Source organism: Myotis daubentonii, chromosome 13 (assembly GCF_963259705.1).
Source record: "Myotis daubentonii chromosome 13, mMyoDau2.1, whole genome shotgun sequence".
In the NCBI taxonomy this organism is placed as follows: domain Eukaryota; kingdom Metazoa; phylum Chordata; class Mammalia; order Chiroptera; family Vespertilionidae; genus Myotis; species Myotis daubentonii.
The window spans coordinates 52,432,422-52,453,505 of record NC_081852.1 but is presented as its reverse complement, the minus strand read 5'-3'; the positions used below and the strand labels follow the sequence as shown (position 1 = coordinate 52,453,505).

Here is a 21,084-nt window from a genome sequence, read left to right as displayed (position 1 = left end):
ATAATAAAACCACTGAAAGTCTTTTCATTTTCACCAAGCACCAGCAATTCTAAACAATATCAGTAAGAAGTTATTCCTCCTAGAAAACAAGTATTTTGTTGGCTTAAGTTCTATACATTTCCTACAGTTACTGTTGTGTTTGAATGATAATATACATGTAAACTTTAAATTCGCATTATTGCATTACCTATCATTTGATAAATATTATGTTGACATGAGAGGTAATTTGAAGCACGCCTGGCTTTGACACATGCAAACTGAGACTTCTACAGATTTCAAAAATAAATTTGGAATAGGTCAGAATATTTTGATTCCACTTTGGACAGAGTCCCTGTGTCCAATCCCTGCAGTACTATATATGCCAATGTTGAAACAAAATTTTTTTTAAGTGATAGCACAGTGATTGTAAAACGAAGAAACAGAACTTGAGTTATTTCCATTCAGTCACCCTGTGACCCCTTGGGCATTCTGTGTGTGGGTCAAATTTAACACAGCAAACTGCAAGATGTAACAATTTTGTTTGGTAAACGCAAATTTTCATCCAGATATGAAATGTTTTATTACATTTAAGTAGTATCTTTAAAATGAATGTATCCCTTTTCAATCCTTCATTGTTGGGGGAAATCAAGAAAATAATGACTGCTCATTACGTGATGTTTACTGAAAATAATTTTGTCATCCAGAGGATAGGACTGTGAAAAATTATCTGCCCCAGCTGCAAACACACGAGGTGAGCCATCACTGCGCTCCATTAAACTGACCCCAATGCACAGGAAGCAGCAGCATCTGCCAGGACCTGGGAAACCAGAGTGTGATGTGGCCAAGAGGCTAACTCTTCGCCCATGTGGTGAAACATTAAATCCAGCTGGTTTTGCCCAGGTCTGTGTGGCTCAGATCATTGAGCATCATCCCATACACCAGTGGTTCTCAACCTTCTGGCCCTTTGAATACAGTTCCTCATGTTGTGACCCAACCGTAAAATTATTTTCGTTGCTACTTCATAACTGTAATGTTGCTACTGTTATGAATCATCATGTAAATATCTGATATGCAGGATGGTCTTAGGCGAGCCCTGTGAAAGGGTTGTTCGACCACCAAGGTGTCACGACACACAGGTTGAGAACCGCTGCCATACACTGAGAGGTCACCAGTTCGATTCCGTTCAGGGCACATACCCAGATTTTGCAGGCTTGATTCCCAGTAGGAGGGCATGCAGGAGGTAGCTAATGGATGTTGCTCTCATCAATGTTTCTCTCTCCCTCTCCCTTCTCTCTCTAAAATCAATTTAAAAAAACATATTTTTAAAATCTTTAAAAATAAATCCAGCTGGTTTTCCAGCAATGCCATGCTTCAGTTCTGTCCTTGTAAGTTAAGGACACCTCTATGAAAGAATTTATGGTTCAATAATGATCCCTACCTTTGACCCAAATTTTGCAACATATTCCATGCAAAATTGATGCTTTTCTTCAAATTCAAGCAATTCCAAATTCTTCTCAAATACAAAAGACCATCAAATTCCCAATCTCAGGCACTGATGGCACCAACAGTGACAACCCTTTCTCAAACCTCCACTCTCTCGCTCGGCCAGCGTGGCTCAGTGGTTGGGCATCCAGCTATGAGCCAGGAGGTTGTAGTTCAATTCCTGGTCAGGGCACATGCCTGAGTTGCAGACTCCATCCCCTGCAGGGGGTGTGCAGGAGGCAGCCGATCAATGATACTCTCTCATCATTGATGTTTCTATCTTTCTCCCTCCCTCTCCCTTCCTCTCTGAAATCAATAAAAAATATATTTTAAAAAACACACCTCTACTCTCTCCCCATCCTGTACCTCCTACCCAGCTGTCCGCTGGACTTCTTCAAGTTTCTATAACCTGACAGCACACCATCTATGTCAGCTCTTATTTGCAACTACTCAATTCCCAGACCCAAGATAAAACATTCTTGAAGACAAAGACCATCAGCATGCCACTTGAATCTCTTTCCTTCCCCAACCTCTTAACACAGTCCTGGATACATTATAAAAGCCAGTGGCCCCTTTAAATTTATTTAACAAGTACTAAAACAATACTTACTGTAAGTCAAAGAATTGAACATAAATTTATTGTTGGAAGGTACAAATTTAAATAACAAATTGTAATACCCATTACAGTAGTAAACCTAAACATGCAATTACCACACAACCCAACAATCGCACTCTTTGGGCTTTATCTCAGAGAAAGAAAACATGTTCATACAAAAACCTGTACACACATGTTCATAGCAGCTTCATTTGTAATACCAAATATCAGCAAAAGCCTAGATGTCCTTCATTAGGTGAATGGTTAAACAAACAGTGGTACATACATATCATGGAATACTATTCAACAAGAAAAAGGAATGAATTACGATATACTCAACAACTTAGGAATGTCTCCAGGAAATTATGCTAAATGAATAAAGCTAATCTCAAAAGTTGCAAACTATATGATTCCATTTATAGAACATATTTTAAGTGATAAAAATTTTAGAAATGGAGAACAGATTAGTCATTGCCAGGGGTTTCTGGGAAAGGGAGGGATAATTATAAAAGAGCAACAGGAGGGATCCTTGTGATGATAGAACTGGTTAGTATCTTTTTTCTTTTTTTATATGGAACGCTTCATGAATTTGTGTGTCAACCTTGCGCAGGGGCCATGCTAATCTTCTCTGTATCGTTCCAGTTTTAGTATATATGCTGCCGAAGCGAGCATAAACTAGTTAGCATCTAGACTGTGGTGGTGCAAACGTGAACCTACACGTAATAAAATTGCACACACACAGACAAATGTGCTAAATGCACACACACAGGCGAATGTGCTAAATGCACACACAGGCAAATGTGGTAAAGGCACACACACGGGCGAATGTGCTAAATGCACACACACAGGCGAATGTGCTAAATGCACACACACAGGCGAATGTGCTAAATGCACACACACAGGCGAATGTGCAAAATGCACATATGTGCACATGTAACACTGGGGAAATCAATATGAATATCCTGGATGCCATACTGTACTACAGTTTTGCAAAATGTTATCATTGGGGGAAACTGGATAAATGGAGGGGAACTCTCTGTATTATTTCTCACAACTGCAATCGATTCTACCATGATCACAACAAAAATTTCAGTTAGCAGAGTAGAAAGCCAACAAAAGTATCTCCAGTTAGTAAGATGTATTTATCGAACACACACTTATATGGTGCTTCCTAACTGCCAGGTAACATTTTAAGCACTTAAATGTTAACTCACTGAATCCTCCTAATAACCACACGTGGCCTGTAGTACTATTATTCCCACTTTACAGATGGAGAAACTGAGGTATAGAGAGGTCAAATAACTTGGACACACAGCATGTACGTTAAATGATGGGAGCTGATTCCAAGGCAGGAATCTAGATCCAGAACTCTCCCCTTAGAGATCTCTGCATTTCACCCTTGAAGGCTGCCAAGTGGACTAGATCCTGAATCCTGACGGCGGCTCTTCTAGAAGGTTCCCGGAATGCAAGCTGAACATATGATACACTCTTCAGATCATAAAGCCGATCATGACTTTCACATGCTGTCAACGTTAAAGGAAGTAAACAACTTTAAAGGAATTGGACAGATTCTAATGCAAAACCTTCCCCTGGGTGGGAGGGCGAACACTTCTAACACTTAAGAGCTACTCGCTGCGGAGTAAATGGGAGCTTCCTTTTGTCGCCTTTGGCTGGAAAACAGAGAAGAAAGTTGGGCACATTTGGGAGAGCATTTCAGAAAGAAAGGGTGAGGAGCCCTACAAAGCACAATGCATCTGGGAGCAGATGAAAGGGGAAAGCTGAGACAAGACCATGTAATTGCGTCACGCTTCGCACACCCCTGCCCCGGCTCGCAGGCCCTATCACGGGTGCACCATATCTTCTCTGGCACTCTCGGAATGGCCCCACTCGCTCCCCCTGCCTTATCAGTTTCAAGCCCATAGTCGCCTCCACATGCTGGCCAATGCGGGCCCTGGAGGCTGAAACCCAGAACCTATGTGGCATTCTAGAGCTGCAGGCCTATAGCAAGGCAATCTGGCTTGGGAGATTTTCAGATTATCAAGTGGGGCGGCAGGAATGTCACGGCCCTGTGGTGGACATGGGGACATTCATCAAAAAGACAACTACCGTGAAACTGCCGTCTGCCTTTCCCACTGGAGTGGCGTAGAGCTGGGATATGTGCATGTGTTCGAATTTGTACAAACCTAAGTTATTTTAGAGAGAAATCGTTTCCCAAGGATCAGTGCTAGGAAGGATGAAAGGAGCACTAGACCCAAACCTTTCACAAGACAAACTCCCAATCAGAGGACACTAACCATGAGTGCTCTGGCTAAATGATGCACACAGTATGTTGCCCGTGGTCCAGGCTGATACGATGCACCATTCAGAATAAAAGGAATGGGTACCAGGGAGTAGGGGCTAGACTTTCTTACAGACATGTCTCGGAGATATCGCAGGTTTGGTTCCAGGCCACCGCAATAAAGCAGATGTTGCCATAAAGCGAGTCATAATCTTTTTGCTGGTAGATTATCTTGCCTTCAATTTGAAAAAAAAAAATCACATCATCTGTGAGGTGCAATAAAACAAGATATGTTGGCACATCAGTTGATGAAAATTAAGTCCAACTATGCACTCCAGGCTGCGAGAAACTAGGTGGAAATAAAGTTCTTCACATTCTGTAATTTTAAGGAAGAACAGCAGGGAATGGACTCGGGAGCAGGAAAATGAAGTCTCAGCTCACTCTATCCCAGATAACCCCAAACAACCCAGGTCCGTGTGTCAGTGTTCACCTGAAACAGCATTTCCTTTGCAACAAGGACCTGAAAAGTTCTGCTCCCAGATAAGAGAGAAGTAAACAAAGAGACTCTTGGGTTGCCCACGCTCCATCGGCACTTCTCATTTTGGCTGCTGGCATGAAAATGCATGAGATCTGGAACCCTGTCAGCCACCCTATGAAGAGGAGACCACAGAATGAGCACATCATTGGACATGGCCAGGTGGGGGATGTAAGCCCAGAGCCCCTGAAGACCCCATCAAACCACTAACCCAACCCTGGGCACCTGCCTCCAGACTTCTTGCTCAGTAGATGATAAACATCCTACTGGTTTCTACCACGGTGTGTTGGGTTTTCTGTTGGTAGCCAAACATTTCTTCATTGGTACAACTCCCCCATCATGATTTTGCTCAACGGTTGTATGAGAGTTGCCAGTGTCATCTTCCCTAACTGGCCCAAGGCTGAAACTTGGATGACACTCGTAGGTCTCTTTGTCCTGGTATGTAAATCTGAAGCCCCCAAGTAACAGAGTATAGCACCTGCCTTGTCACCTGAAAATCTGGGGTTGGTGCCAAAGGCACAATAGATAAACACAAAGACACAGGAAAAGAAAAAGAAGTGTGGGGGGAGGGGGAGGGATGGGGAGAAGGGTAACAATCGAAAGGGGACATATAAGGGGGAAAAGGAAACACGTGCCCTTTAAGAATCTGCACTTTTTTAAGAGATGCCCTCATGCTTCTCAAAACGAGCATGCTCTGAGTAAGAAGCCACGGTGCGCCTGGTCTCCCATATCACGTGGCTCTGGAAAGGCTAAATCCCACCAGTGGAGCCCTGTGGCCACATGGTGCAGACGTGTGGATGACCGATGGGCTTCTTGCATTGGCTGTGCATGACTTGGCGAGGCAAAACATACCTTGCATTAGCTTAGGTTCTGACATTCTATCATGTTCCCTGATAAGAGGCCAAGTAGTTGTTGGAACCCTGCACACCAAGTGACATATAACAGAACCTTAGCAAAGGGGACTGCATTTGCCAAAGGAACCTTAAACTAAAGGCTCTTCTGACCTCTCCCACCTCCACTGCCATGGTCTGGTTGGCTGGGCTGGGAGCAGAAGTCCACTAAAGAAAGGTCGCCATCCTTTGCCAACATCTAAGGTACTTTTCCAGGAGGCAGTGGTACCAGGTGTGGGGCGGCTACCTGCCATCGGGTTGCCTTCAGCCATGGGTATCACTGAGTCAGGAAGAAAAGTGAGACAGAGCGGGCAGCCCAGGCTGAAGGGACCATGGCAGAGGCTGAGGGAATGGCCATCAAAATGACACTTTCCTGTCCAAGCCACATGCCATCTTCAGTGAGCCTTCTCCTGCCACCCCAGGGACACTGTGTCAGGCTGTAAGGGGAGAACCTCAAATGCCACCTCACATGACTCTGCCCAGAATGCCTGTGACCCAGCGGCCGGAGTGTCTGTGGCCTCCTTGAAGGGTGTCAACGTTCTTGCAAGGACGCTAGGCCTTGGAGACAGGCAGGATCCCTGCAGGGTAACTGCCAGGAAGGGCAACTCCCAGTGAGGAGGCTGGCACTGATCTCCTGTGCTTTCCTCTCTGACCCCAACCTCCAGGTGCTGCCATCTACCGCCTCTTCTGCATTTACTAGGCGCCTGCTGTATGCTCAAAACCATGCAGGGCTGTATGGGGTAATGTCAGGAAATAGAAGGCAAGGTCTCTGCCCTTAGGGAATGCAATACTGAGCTTAAGCAATGGGCCTTTTCTTTTTTAACCTGAGGGAGTCAAGGACAGAATGGATTGCTGGTGGCGGGAAATATGCTGATAGGCGTTCAGAGGAGGGAGGTCCCCAGAGAAAGGGATGCTCAGTGAAGACTTCTCAGAAGAGGTGGGACTTGAGCAAAAGGTTCTGGTTTGGGTGAGGGCCAGACAGCGAGGAAACAAAGGTGAGGAAGGTGACAACAGAAGTATGACTGTTATAAGGAACAGGTGGGCTCAGAGATCAGGAAACAGCCAGCACGGGTGGCATCCACGGGGGGTAGCGAGAAGTGAACGCGCAGACAGGAAGTGCCACACATGGGGGCGGGCGGGGGGTGGGGGTGGTGGTTAGCTGCATGGCAAGCTAACAAACGTGTTATCTTTCTGCCCCTGAATATCTCTGTGTTCCCAGCATCTGGCGAACACCTCGCTCATGGTCAGTGCTCCATACATACTGATGAGTGAACAAATAAAAAGAATTAAGCACCCTCAGCCATGCTGGAGGCCACAAACCAAAACACAAAACAATACTTAAAGGCAGGGATTACAAACTTAGATGCCCACAAAGCCAGGCAGGTAACAGAAGTGTAGCTGGCCAGGAGTGAGCGGTAAGGAGATAAGTGATGAGCAAAGAATAGATGTTCCAACTTTATGGGGGACAGTCCCTACCCAGCTGCAGCCCACCAAGGTACGTGAGCCCAGTGTTGCCAGATCTTTTGATTCTCATGGGAAATCCCCCAATTTTTAAATAATAGCAATGAGCTAAAACCAAAATACATAGTTAGACGTTGGCCAGGTAGCTCAGTTGGTTAGAGCGTCATCCCAACGCACCAAGGTTTCAAGTATGAGCCTTGATCAGGACACATACCTGAATCAACCAATGAATACATAAGTAAGTGGAACAACAAATCGTTATTTCTTTCTCCTTCCCCACCCTCTTCTCTACCTCTCTAAAAATAATAAGAAAATAATAACTACATAATTTGGAGCCATATTCAGCCTGTTAGCGACCTTTAGCTACCAAAACAAATTTTTTTCTCAAGAAGTTTATAGTCTAAAAAAAGTCCCCAAGAAGCAAAACAAAACAATAGAACCTATAGTGACTACCCGAAGGAAAGAGAGGTGGGAGCAGGTAGAAGAGGGTAAAGGGAGGATAAATGGTGATGGAAGGAGACTTGACTTGGGGTGGTGAGCACCCGATACAATATGCAGATGATGTCTTATAGAATGCACACCTGAAACCTACAGGATTTTATTAACCAATGTCACCCCAATAAACTAGCAGAAATGTGTACAGGGTGCCTTTCAAGCAACTGGAAATGTCCCATATTTTGATCTGGGTGATGGTTGCAAGAGTGAGGTCAAATCTAAAAATTCACTGAGCTGCAAACCTAAAAAGTTGTCCACTGAAAAAAAAAAAAAAAAAAAAAAAAAGTTGTCCACTGCACTATAATGTAGGATATAATTCGATTTCGAAAGTAAAATGGCAAGTACTGAGTCCCCAAAGCTGCATCAAGTTCTCTGTAGCGTGTCCTTTCAGCAATGCTGCCCCTTCCACCCGGAAGCCCCTCCTGTCCCTCCCTCCGTGCACCTGCTGCCACCCGACTTATCCTGTAAGAGGTGGCCCTGCAGCACCTCTCTAGGAAGCCTCCTTGACCCCACCCAGTGCAGGTCTGAGCTCAGCCCATCGGGGTGCTCCCAGGGACACAGCCCAGTGAGTGACACCTTCACCAGGCCCAGCACTCATCACCTCCCTGTCTGCCTCCCTCGGAGCGCCGAGGTCCTGGGGACAGGGACTGGAGCGCCCTGTGGGCATCCAGAAAGTGTCTGACATGACAGCAAATGGAAATGTGCCTTCCACCCACCACCCCACCCCATCTCTATTTTCCCAGAAGAGACTGAGCAGAGAATCTGGACGCATAAGACAAACGCTAGAGGACTGAGTGAGAAGCTTGGGGAGGGGAGAAACATGCGCATGAAGGGATTTAAGATGGGATTCTCTTGCAACCAGCTGTGGAGACTTTTCTACTGAGAGAGGGGAAGTAGGTATAAGATTCTTAAATCACATCCCTGTTTGAAGCCAGTGGTGCTAAACTTCAGTAGGCATCAGAATCGCCGGAGGGTTTGTTACAGATTCCTGGGCCCACCCAGATCTGGAACAGGGCCAGAGGATCTTCATCCCGACCCAACTCCCAGCGGATGCAGCTGGTCGGGGACCTCCCCGTGAGTGGCACCAGATCTGACAAGACCATGACTAGGAAGCTGAACAAAGCCTCATGATGCATCTGTTCTTTCAGTTGCTCACTTAGCAAACGTATTCAGTCTCGACCACGTGCAAAGCCATGTCAGTGATGCAGACATAATTTGAATGAGTAGCTGTGTTCTTTCACCTCTGGTCACCAGAAAATGGATTGAGTGCCCTTCATGGGATCTGCTGCTGAAGCAGAAAAAGGACACCACCTTTCAGCCACTCCCAAGTGTTCGAATGGGCTCAGGTTCAAATGCCTGACTCTGAGAATAAAGTGTTCAAGGTCCACCCCCACCAGTGAACTCATCATCTTTCCCCAAATGCCTCCAATTAAATGAGTGATTTTCTTGGGTTGCCCTTCCATATATCAATCACCTCCTTCATTTAACCACAAGAAGAATTGGATGCAGATCCCGGTCTTCAGTGCTGGGCAGGAAGACAGATGAATTTCCCTGGAGACCCAGCCAGGAAAGGGTCTTCAGAAGAGGCCAAGGGCAGAGGCAGCTCTCCAGCAGACAGGCGAGCACACGGCTCTGAAATAGCACCCTTCCGCTGTCCCGGGCAGGAGCTGCGTTCTGACATATTCAGTTACGAGTGAGTGCCTGGGCATTAAATCTAAATGGCCCACGATATGGAATGCTCGGGCAGCATGCAGTTGGATTATTTATGCCCTCTGCACCTGTGGAAGCTGGGACTTAATTATTTATATCGTGTTAAATTTCCAATCCTGGGCTTCCAGTCTGCAGATGAGTAAAGCACCTCAGTTAAACTGCCGGGGACTTTCGGTCACAACTCAGCAGGGGCCGGAAAAGTGAACAATTTCAGCACTCGGGGATATCAATCTCACTCTATCTAAGGATGTCCTAAGAAATTCAATCGTGTGTGGAGAGCCCTAAGGGCCCTTCGAAGCGACAGCACCTGCACAGTTCAATGCTGTCCTCTCAATGAAAATGTAACTCAAGAGGTAAAGGCACAACCTTTGACCGTGGACATGATGCTCTGTTAGAATAATTTTCCTGACACATGTCTGACTCGCTGTTAGGAGGCCACTGGCCAGATTTACTCCAATTCCTTGGGGAGAGTGTTTTTTCAAAATTGGAGGAGCTTGCAAGTTACACACCAGTCAGCTTCTCGTGGTGTCTGAGTAACATGCAATACTAAGGTACTTTCTAACAGAACTGGTTCCCCATTTGTGGTAAGAACCAGTTGGCTGCTGTTGAAAGGCCTATGGCTTGAAAATTACTATTTTAATCCAAACCATCACCAGCTCCTCGCTTCCAGCAGAGCTACTCAGAATTAATTCAAACGTCAACTCTTCTCTCATCTGTCTCTCCCTGCATTAGAAGTTTGAGTCCAATCTCCTATTGCAATGAAATGATTAGATTCCATTTTGCCATAATTTCCTCTGAAGAGAGAATATCACCTTTCACATATAATTTTGAAAGATTTCCAAGGCCCAGCCCAAATTTGCCTACTGTTTCATCACAATCCCCCTCTCCTTAAAGGGGACTGCTCACACCTCCGACGTAAGGACCAACCCAGCCCCAGACAATACCATGCCTGGGACTGGGTCACTCCATCATAGGGACAGGGTGAAAGGTTCTCCAGTCTGAACGGCAGAATCCTCTTCTTTCTGAGGAGCAGCTGCCTTTCCATTTGGTTCTCCCAACACACAGGAAGTGGTCTGCTTTGATTGCTTCTGCATTTTGTGTCACTGAAATATTGATGGTTACAACAGTGTTTGGCACATGGCAGGTACTCAATAAAGAACTGTTGAATGAATGACTCTCCACCAGAAAACACCCACCCTGGGAGTCAGAGGCAGTCACAGAGCTCTCGCACCACAGAGATGGGGGTTGCTTCTGTGGGCTCTGAACCAGTTGCTGAAAAGAACCTGGAGAAATTTAAGCTTGAACCTAATACAGCTCATTCTGTTGTACCAATTAAATGGACTCAAGACCATATAAAAGCAAAGTCATTTTACAAGAGTGAGGGTAATTATCAATTGATAATGAAAACTTATCAAAATTCCATAGAATCCCTCTAACTAAACTGTAACTAGTATGTTGAAAACATTTTTATATAGCCTCATAGTCCTCTTTTTAATTTCTCTACAATTAACAGACAATATATTAGTTTCAGGTATACAACACAGTAATTAGACATTTATATAACTTACAACATGATCACCATGATGTCTAGTACCTACCTGACACCATACATGGTTATTACAATATTATTGCCTGTATTCCCCATGCTGTACTTTATATCCCCATGACTGTTTTTATAACCGGCAATTTGTACATCTTAATCCCTTCCCCTTTTTCACCTGTCTCACCAACCCCTCTTCCATTTGGCAACTGTAGCCTGATAATCTTGTATATACTTTCCCACTTTTAATGGGTCAGAAGACACACAGTAAAATATTTTATTAAATATTTTACAATAATAGAATATACATCAATAATAATAACAAGCAAAGCCCTCATGTTCCTTGATACTTTACTTTGTAAAGAAATAATATGCTATTTAAAATGAGAGTTTTCATGCTTAGAAAAAAGTAACCAAAATCAAATAGACAAAAGTCACTATTTTGCCAAAGTCACTATTTTGTTTAAAAATGGTCATGGTTGATATGAGCAAATGCCAAACACACAATTTGCCAAAACTGACCCATAAAGGAATAGGAAAGCTGAGAAAATCTGTAACAAATAAGGAAATTGAATCATTATTCAAAAGCCTCCCAACAGATCCAGGGAAGGAAGGGGAACCAAGATGGCAGCATAGGTAAATACCTTTACTTGCCGCCTCCCACAGTGACATCAAAATTACAACTATAATACAGAACAACCATCATACAGAACCACTGGAAAACTGGCTGAATGGAAGTCCTACGACTAGATAAGTAAAAAAGAAAGCACAATGAGACTGGTAGGAGGTGTGGCAGCATGGAACAGGCTGGTCCAGTACCTATGTGGGCCACTTTTTTAATGAGGAGGGAGATCGTCTCTGCAGAGGCTGCCCAGAGGAGCAAGGGGTCCCAGACCCACACCAGATCCCCAGCCCAGAGTTCCAGAGCTGGGAAAAGAAGTCCCTACAGGCAGTAAGAACTACAAGCTATAAAAACCAGTGCAGATTGGGGCTCAGTGACACAGAGGCTGCTGGAGACCCAGCTGTTCCTCTTAAAAGGCCAGCACCCTGAACTGAACTTACAAACTCCTGCTTCCTCTGAGCACCAGGGCAAAGCTCAGGGAAACACAGACACACACAAGGAGGAACTAGATTGTCTGGCATCGGGGCAGGAACTCGGGGACAGCTTTCTCCCAGACAGAGATGCTCACAGGGATCACTGTTCCTGTGCTGGGACTTCCCCAGTCTCAGGGCTGACTGGCAACCATTTCTGTTTGCTCCACCCTGGTGACTCCCTAAGACGCCACCTCATCCAATTTACAACCCCACCTAAGCTTCGTGCAGCAGTTTTTGCATATTAATGGCCTGTCCTTGCTCAGGCTAAAATCTCTCAAACAAGCTGCAGCTGGGTCAGGGAGCCCAAAACCTATCAATAAATGGCAGAAGACCCAGCACCAGGACCAGCATGCCTTGCTTCATAGCTGGGCCTCATCTGGGCACTTCCAAACCCTATACAAAGAGGAAGAATCTGCAAATCTCTCTGAAGCTCCTGCTGGGTGGCCTCAGGCAGTGGCTGACTTTGCACCTTCCTGGACACCCAAGAGCCAGTGTACCCACTGGTCAGTCTCAGACCATACTAGATTACAGTTCTACACACTCATAAGTGACACACTCAAGGGGCAAATTCAGTGAGCAACAAAGCCCCATTAAAGCAAGTCCTGCTCCATAGGGGTGTCTCCTGCATAGCAGCTCTCCCACTGTAGTCACAGCTGGTCCTCGCAGCCAATTGGTCTGGAAGTCAATTTCTCCCAGGGACACCAACAGCAATCAAGTCTCCTCTACAACAAGATTGCACTCAGAGCCCACAAAGGGGTACACACAGAGCTCTCAGCTCCGGTGACTGGGGAAGCTGAGCCACTGGCCCCTATAGAACACCTACCACGCAAGGCCACTATATCAACTCAAGGAAACATAGCAGCTCTACCCAATAGATAGAAACAAACACAAGGAAGCAGTCAAAATGCAGAGACAAAGAAACATGTCACAAGTGAAAGAAATGGAAAAAAGCAAACTACTGGATATAGAGTTCAAAACCACAGTTATAAGGTTACTCAAAAATCTTCTAGAAACCTCCAAGGAACTTAGTGAGACTTTCAAGGATCTTAGTGAGAATGCCAAAAAAAAAATGTAAAAGGACCAGTCAGAAATTAAGCATACACTGACTGAAATAAAGAATAATATATAGGGATTCAACAGTAGAGTAGAGGATTCCAAGAATCAAATCAACAATTTGAAATATGAGGAAGCAAAAAAACACTCAATTAGAAGAGCAAAAAGAAATAAGAATCCAAAAATATGAAGATAGTGTAAGGAACCTCTGGGACAACTTTAACTGTACCAACATCCTTATTATGGGGGTGCCAGAAGAAGAGAAAGATATTGAAAACCTATTTGAAGAAATAATAACAGAAAACTTCCCCTGCCTGGTGAAAGAAATAGACTAATAAGTCCAAGAAACACAGAGTATCCCAAACAAGAGGAACCCAAAGAGGACCACACCAAGACACATCATAATTAAAATGCCAAGGGCTAAAGACAAGGAGATAATCTTAAAAGCAGCAAGAGAAAAGCAGTTAGTTACCTACAAGGGAATGCCCATACGACTGTCAGCTGATTTCTTAACAGAAACTATGCAGGCCAGAAGAGAGTGGCAAGAAATATTTCAAGTGATGAATAGCAAGAACCTACAACCAAGATTACTCTACCCATCAAAGCTATCATTTAGAATTGAAGGTCAGATAAAGAGCTTCACAGACAAGAAAAAGCTAAAGGAGTTCATCACCCCAAACCAGTATTTTATGAAATGTTGAAGGGTATTCTTTAAGAAGAGGAAGAAGAAGAAAAAGAAAAAAAATGAACAACAAAATGGCAACAAATACATACCTATCAACAATTGAATCCAAAAATCAAAATAAACAAATAAGAAATATAATGAACAGAATAAACTGGTGAATAAAATAGAATCAGAGGCATGGAAATAGAACAGACTGACAATTTTCAGAGGGAAGGGGGAGGGGCAGGAAGAGATTAAACAAAGGTCATATATGCATATATGCATTACCTATGGACACAGACAATAGGGTAGCGAAGGCCTGGGGAGGGATGGAACTGGATGGAAGGGGCAATGGGGGGAGGGGGAAGAGGGACATCTGTAATAATCTGAACAACAATGACTTAAAATTCAGATGACTTTACTGGTTAATTCTACGAAACATTTAAGGAATTAACCCAAATCATTCTCAAACTCTCCAAAAAAATTGATGAGGAGGGAACACTTCCTAACTCATTCTATGAGGCTAGCATAACCCTGATACCAAGAAAACTACAGACCAATACATCCTATGAATATTGATACAAAATCATCAACAAAATACTGGCACTCTGAGTTCAGCAGCATATTAAGCTAATTGAACACCGTGACCAAGTGGCATTTATTCCCAGAATGCAAGAATGGTTCACCATACAAAAGTCAATCAATGCAATACAACAGAATAACAGAATAAAGGGGCCGGGGGGTAGTGGGGAGACAAACAACACCTACTGTGCTAAGCGGGAAATCTGGCCCAATGTGACCAAGCTCTCAATTTTCAAGAGAAGCTAGAATTCTGAATTTCCTTCTTTCTCTGAGTCCTTAGTCTTTTGATGTTAGTTCCCAGCACTTACTAGCTGACATTCTATCTTCTGCACATGTGTCTCCTTGTTCATGTCTGTTTCCCGGAAGCTAAGCTAACTTCTGTCTCCCAGGGCCTGAGCAGAGCCTGACCCACAGGAGACCCCAATCAATATGAGCTGAACCAAGTGGGTACAAGAGAGTTGGGCTGGATGACGGGTCCTTGTGGTGATGAGAATGCTCTGTACCTTGACTGTATCAATGGCAATATCCTGGTTGTGATATTGGACTACAGATTTCAAGATGTTACCATTGGGGAAAACTGAGTAAAGGATATGCAGGTCTCTCTGTGTTATTTTATACAATGCATGTTAATCCACCATGACTTCAAAATTAGAAATTTCATTTTAAAAAGCTTACAAATAATCATTTAAATGAGCAAACAAATGCCTGAAAGGTCTACTACAAAATATCTGACCAGTATTATTTTTATTTCCAAATAGAGGCCCGGTGCACGAAATTTGTGCACTGGGTGTGTGTGGGGGGGGGGGGGAGTGTCCCTCAGCCCAGCCTGCCCCCTCTCACATACTGGGAGCCCTCAGGCGTTGACCCCCATCACCCTCCAATCGCAGGATTGGCCCCTTGCCCAGGCCTGACACCTCTGGCCTAGGCGTCCAGCCCGGGCAGCGGGGACCTGCAGTGGCAGCGGGGGGGGGGGGGGGGGGCGCCGCGATCGCGTGGGCTCCGCCCCTGCCCCTGCAGGATGCCTCTGGCTGAGGCCTCTGGCCCGGCCAGCGGGGACCCACAGCTGCAGCGGCCCCGCGATCGTGGGCTTCGCTTTAGGCCCAGGCAAGGGGCCCCTAGCTCCTGGGACTGCCAGCTTCAACCATGCCCAGCTCCCATCGCTGGCTCCACCCCTACTTCCTGCTATCACTGGCCAGGGCGGCAAAGGCGCCTGATTCTCCGATCATGGCTGGGGGGCAGGGCAAAGGCGGCCCCAGGGCCGCCTTTGCCCTGCCCCCCAGCTCTTAGCTCCCCCCTGGGTTTCTGATCACTGTCAGTGGCAGGGGGCTTCTTCCTGCTTTCCCTTTCGCCTCCCTGCATTGTGCCTACATATGCAAATTAACCGCCATCTTGTTGGCAGTTAACTGCCAATCTTAGTTGGCAGTTAACTGCCAATCTTGGCAGTTAATTTGCATATAGCCCTGATTAGCCAATGAAAAGGGTATCGTCGTACGCCAATTACCATTTTTCTCTTTTATTAGTGTTGATTGTTGGGGGGGGAGCCTCAAGAAAAAAACTGACATATATCACTGTATAAGTTTAAGGCATATAGCATGATGGTTTGATTTACAGATGCTGTGAAATGATTACCACAACAGGTTTAGTTAACATCCATCATCTCACATAGATACAATAAAAAGAAAAGACAAAATGGTTTCACCCTGGGATGAGAACTCTTAGGAATTACTCTCTTAACAACTTCCCTATGCACCACACAGCAGTGCTGACCATAGTTGCCATGAGGTACCTTACAGCCCTGGGACTGACTTGCCTTATAACTAGAAGTGTGTCCCTTTTGATCCCCTTCCTCCAGTTCCCCCTGCTCCACGTCTAAGTGAGATCATACAGTATTTGTCCTTCTCTGTCTGGCTTATTTCACGTAGCATAATGCCTTCAAGGTCCATCTGTGTTGTCACAACCTGACCAATATTCCTCAAAGCTTATTTTTCATTCCTTAAGGTTGTGAAAAATAAGGAAAGACTGAGAAACTATCACAGACAAGGAGATCAAGGAGACATGACAACTAAATGCCCATGTGGGATCCTGGAACATAAAAAGGACATCAGTGAAAAACTGAGGAAGTCTAAATAATGTCTATAATTTAGTCAATAGTATTGTACCCAATGTTAATGTCTCAGTTTTGACAAATGTACCTTAGTTATGTAAGGCGGTAACATTAGGGGAAGCTGGGTAAAGAAGGGTAGATGAGAACTCTCTAGTATTTTTGCAACTTTTTAATATATATATATATATATATATATATATATATATATATATATATATATATATATATATATAAATTGATTTCAGAGAGGAAAGGAGAGAAGCATCAATGATGAGAATCACTGATCGGCTGCCTCCTGCACGCCCCCTACTGGGGGATCAAGCCCCAAACCTGGGCATATACCTTTGCCCGGAATTGAACCCGGAACCCTTCAGTCCGCAGGCCAATGCACTATCCACAGAGCCAAACCAGATAGGGTGCAACTTATTATTAAATCTAAAACTAGTCCAAAATTGAAGTGAGCTTTTTTAAAAATGTATGGTTAGAAGAAAAATGTTCAATAACGCACCAGGTAGTTAACTAGAACTGTGCGTGCTTATCTTTTCAGATAAAGATCATGTAAATCTAAGCAATAAAAAAGTTGGGGTGTACCACCTATACACAATTTGCTGTGGTTTGGATCCACAATCCCTCAGCCAAAACCCTTGGGGCCAGATTTGCTTTGGAATTTAGAATCTCTTTGATTTCAAAGAGGCATGGCACATGTGCTGTGCACTCAACCCCGCTGGGGTCCAGGGGCAGCATTTATCATCAAACATACGGACATTTCTTTAGCAAGAACATGGACAGTCACACAATGGAGGATAAATAAAGACCACAGCCACTTGCCCTTTCTAAGACAGTGTTGCAAAACAATTTTGCTAAAAACTTTCAGTTTTCAGAATTATTCAGAAATTCAAAATAGTCGATAGGGGATTGTGAACTGGGTTAACAGGATTCCAAATAAATAAAGCTTTTGATTTTTAATGTTAAACTTCCAAATTTCTAAAAAATGTTATCACCTTAATATCTCTCTCTCTCTCTCTCTCTCTCTCTCTCTCTCTCTCTCTCTCTCTCTCATACACACACACACACACACATATACACACACTTAGGAGTAACACTCAATTCAGAGACAACAGCAGGGGGTGGAGGGGGGAGACTCTAGAATGTTGATAACATTTCATTTCTTAATCCAGGACGGGTTAGAATGGTGACGATATGCTGAACTATGCACATACAATTTGGCCACTATTCCGCATTATGTTAAATGCTAGCAGGACTTTTTTTCAGAAGCAGCAATCATCACAGAATTAAATTTAAAGCCACAACATGTTAACACTGCAAGAGTCTCCCGTCATTTAAGATACGTAGTCCTGTTTCCTGGGTTCCCAGAGTGGTGAAGTGATCTGCCCGACGTCACACAGCACGGTGGTGAGAGAGCTGAGACCTCTCGCCTGCCTTCTAATGCAGGGCTCTTTTTTATAACGCTAAAACATGAGATTTCTGTTTAAAACATTTGTTCTACAATGTGTTACTAATTAACTGGGAAAACTTGCAATCCCATCACATTGGAGTTAATACCACAACATTTTTTGCTCATTTAGATTTATTTTTTCCCATGAAATTACTGAACTGATGTCGGGATCAGATGTCTCTGTTTAATTTGGTGTAACTATGCTTCTCTCTAATAATGCATAAAACCATCAATGACCATAAATACGATCTGAGAGTTCTGCCACATCAACCAACCTAATCATTCAGCTATAAATATATCATGAATGATTTAAACCACAATAATTAGGTTCATTTTTTTAAAAAAAAAAAGTTTGCCTTCTGGTTAGCTATGATATTTGAAGAATGGGAAGGCAAATATGAATTGGGTGCTTTTGACTTATCTACTTTTAATATCTTGCCACTTTCCCTGTCGGTACCATGTGACTCAACTTTGCCTTTTGTTGCAATTGCAATCTTGCTTTTGTCAGTTTGCAATCTTGCCGCTTGTCGCTGAAGGGGGGGGCAGTACTAGGAAAGCACTGAGCTCATACTAAGAACATAATTTAATGCTTTCTCCCACTGGAAATGTAAATGATGGAGGAAGAGGCACACAAGCAGAAAATTCCCAACGCCAGGCATCTATGGAAACCTAGTTCTCTCAGATCGAATTGTAACTTCCATAGAAGAAAAACACAGTCAAATCAGAGGTTCTCAACTGGCTTTCAAAGTGTGAACCCCTAAATTTGTGTGTGTGTGTGTGTGTGTGTGTGTGGAAAGGAGGCCCTTCCCTTCATCAGAATCTCAGAAGGAGCCATGGCCTTGGGTAAAGGAGGGATGAGGGGGAGAATCAGTGGCCACTATAAATAAGTAGAGGAAAGTGAGGTCTGGGAGCGACACCCCTAGTTTCCAGTACAGGTTTTACTAAACAGCCCTGCCAATGTAGCATAACACTGTACCTTGCACACTCGGAACAGCCCTGTGAGGCAGGCAGGTAGCGCTGGCTTCATTTTGCAGGTGAGGACAATAAAGAACTTGTCAAAGCTCGATGGCTAACATAGTGGATGCAAGACGCTGGGATTTGGCACTTCAACTAAGTTCTACTCGCATTTGTCTCAAGCACTGCTGAGGATTAACGGGGTCTCTAGAATGTTCTCCCACCAGGTCAGACCACACCATTGTGTTTTTAAAGATCTTATGCCCGAGGCCAGTGGTCTGCAAACTGTGGCTCGGTAAACCGCAGCTCACAAGCGACATGCGGCTCTTTGGCCCCTTGAGTGTGGCGGTATTTTGTGGAAGACCCACACTCAAGGGGCCAAAGAGCCGCATGTGGCTCGCGAGCCGCGGTTTGCCGACCACGGCCCTAGCCGGTTTGGCTTTGGTCCACCTGCAGACCAAAGGGTCCCAGGTTCAATTGTGGTCAAGGGCACGTCCCTGGGTTGCAGGCTCCTCCCAGGCCCAGGCCCTGGTCCAGGCGTGTGCAGGAGGCAACCAATCAATGTGTTTCTCTAACATTGATGTTTCTCTCTGTCTTTCCCTCTCTCTTCCACTCTCTCTAAAAGGTCAATGGAAAAATATCCTCTGGTGAGGATGAACAACAACAACAAAGATCTTACATTGTATAAAAGTATGATAAAATGCAATTTTCAGTGCATGAGTTTTATTTTATACAGCAATTCAATTTTAAAAACTGCCTTTTTCTTCTCCATACCCTCTCTCCACCCAAGGTTAGCTTACATCCAAACTTTAGTTTCCATCCTCCTTCCAGCCATTCCTCTGTGGGTACTGAAACCCACCAGTGGTAGAAATACCGCTCCCTCTGTGCCTTCCACACCAGAAGTTGGCCGTCTTTTCCTGCCCACCTCTCAAAGGGCTCTCCTCACTTCTTCACTTCTCACTATGGACTACTAGGGACTTGCTGCCCAAAATAGCAAAGGGAAGAAAAAAAACATTCCACCACCCTTTCCTATCTAGGTGTTTAAATGCCAGAGCTATCTTCCAGCTACCCTATGACCATTCTGAACACGGACACAGCTGTCAACAGAAGAACAGAAAACAAGAAGGTCCTGCGAGTTTGACCTGACAGAAGACAAATTTGTCACCAGTCTCCAAGTCGAAAATAGATCACCCACCGCTCAGAAGGGCACAGGGCCCTTTTCCACTCTTATCTCCCCAGGCCTCCAGCGGTTACATGAAATGCGCTGTGCACTTGATGGAATGAAATGCCCGCCAAGGACATGATGACAATGACTCTGTAAGGTTACGTGGGAAAGTGCCGAGCTTCCAACACGATCACAAATCCAGGCGGGACAGCAAGGGTCCACACAATGTTTTTTCCCCCAAAACCAACAGCTGGTCCAATGGCCTCCTTTTACAAAGCAAACCCAGTCTTCACGTCATTTCCAGCATGTGGCTCTCTCAGAGGCAGACCCAGGAACCTGTGCTAAAACTAGACCTTGGGAATCAATTCACTTCTCAAGATGTCAGGATCTACCACAATCATCCAGATATGACACCATCATTCTCTACCTGTCTCGTTCATATTACATTGGTGGAGTGATTCTTTTGGTGGCCCTAAGTTCAAGAGATCTCCAGCTCACTCAAGCATGGGACTTTATTATTTTTTAATTTATCTTAGAGAGAGAGGGAGGGAGAAAGAAAAAGAGAGAGAGAGAGAGAGAGAGAGAGAGAGAGAGAGAGAGAGAGGCGCTTGTGGTTTGTTGTTCCATTTATTTATACATTCATTGGTTGCTTTCTGTATGTGCCATGACTGGGGATTGAACCACAACCTTGATATATTGGGATGATGCCCTAACCAAGTGAACTACCCAGCCAGGGCCTTGAGCATGGGCTTTATTAGGCTGCTGCACAGAGAGTGAAATGAACACACCGTGAACGTCTTTGGTTCCCTTTTATAAATTATTTTTAAGTACTAGTAGCTCGGCTTCTCATCCAATTCGACATCTCAGGAGAGATGAAAATGTTCACAGAAAAAGCATACCAAGTTTTGAATGCAATTTCTCAGTGACCAGTGGGAACCTGCCTGAACTGCCACAGGACTCCGTAGCACACACATTTCTACCCTAAAGAAGGTACAAATTAAGCTGTAATTTATGAGGCTCTGTCAGTGAATTCTGTAACAGAGTAA

General features: G+C 44.5%; 1 protein-coding gene and 1 non-coding gene across 2 annotated transcripts in view; both read right to left on the bottom strand.

Moving 5' to 3' along the window:
• RBM20 (RNA binding motif protein 20) overlaps positions 1–21,084 on the bottom strand; it is a 179,004-nt gene that overhangs the window by 118,055 nt on the left and 39,865 nt on the right. The gene's annotated exons all lie outside the window — the stretch shown is intronic.
• Positions 2,622–2,728, bottom strand: LOC132215082 (U6 spliceosomal RNA). Its single transcript, XR_009448437.1, has one exon. It is a non-coding gene; the product is annotated as a U6 spliceosomal RNA (small nuclear RNA).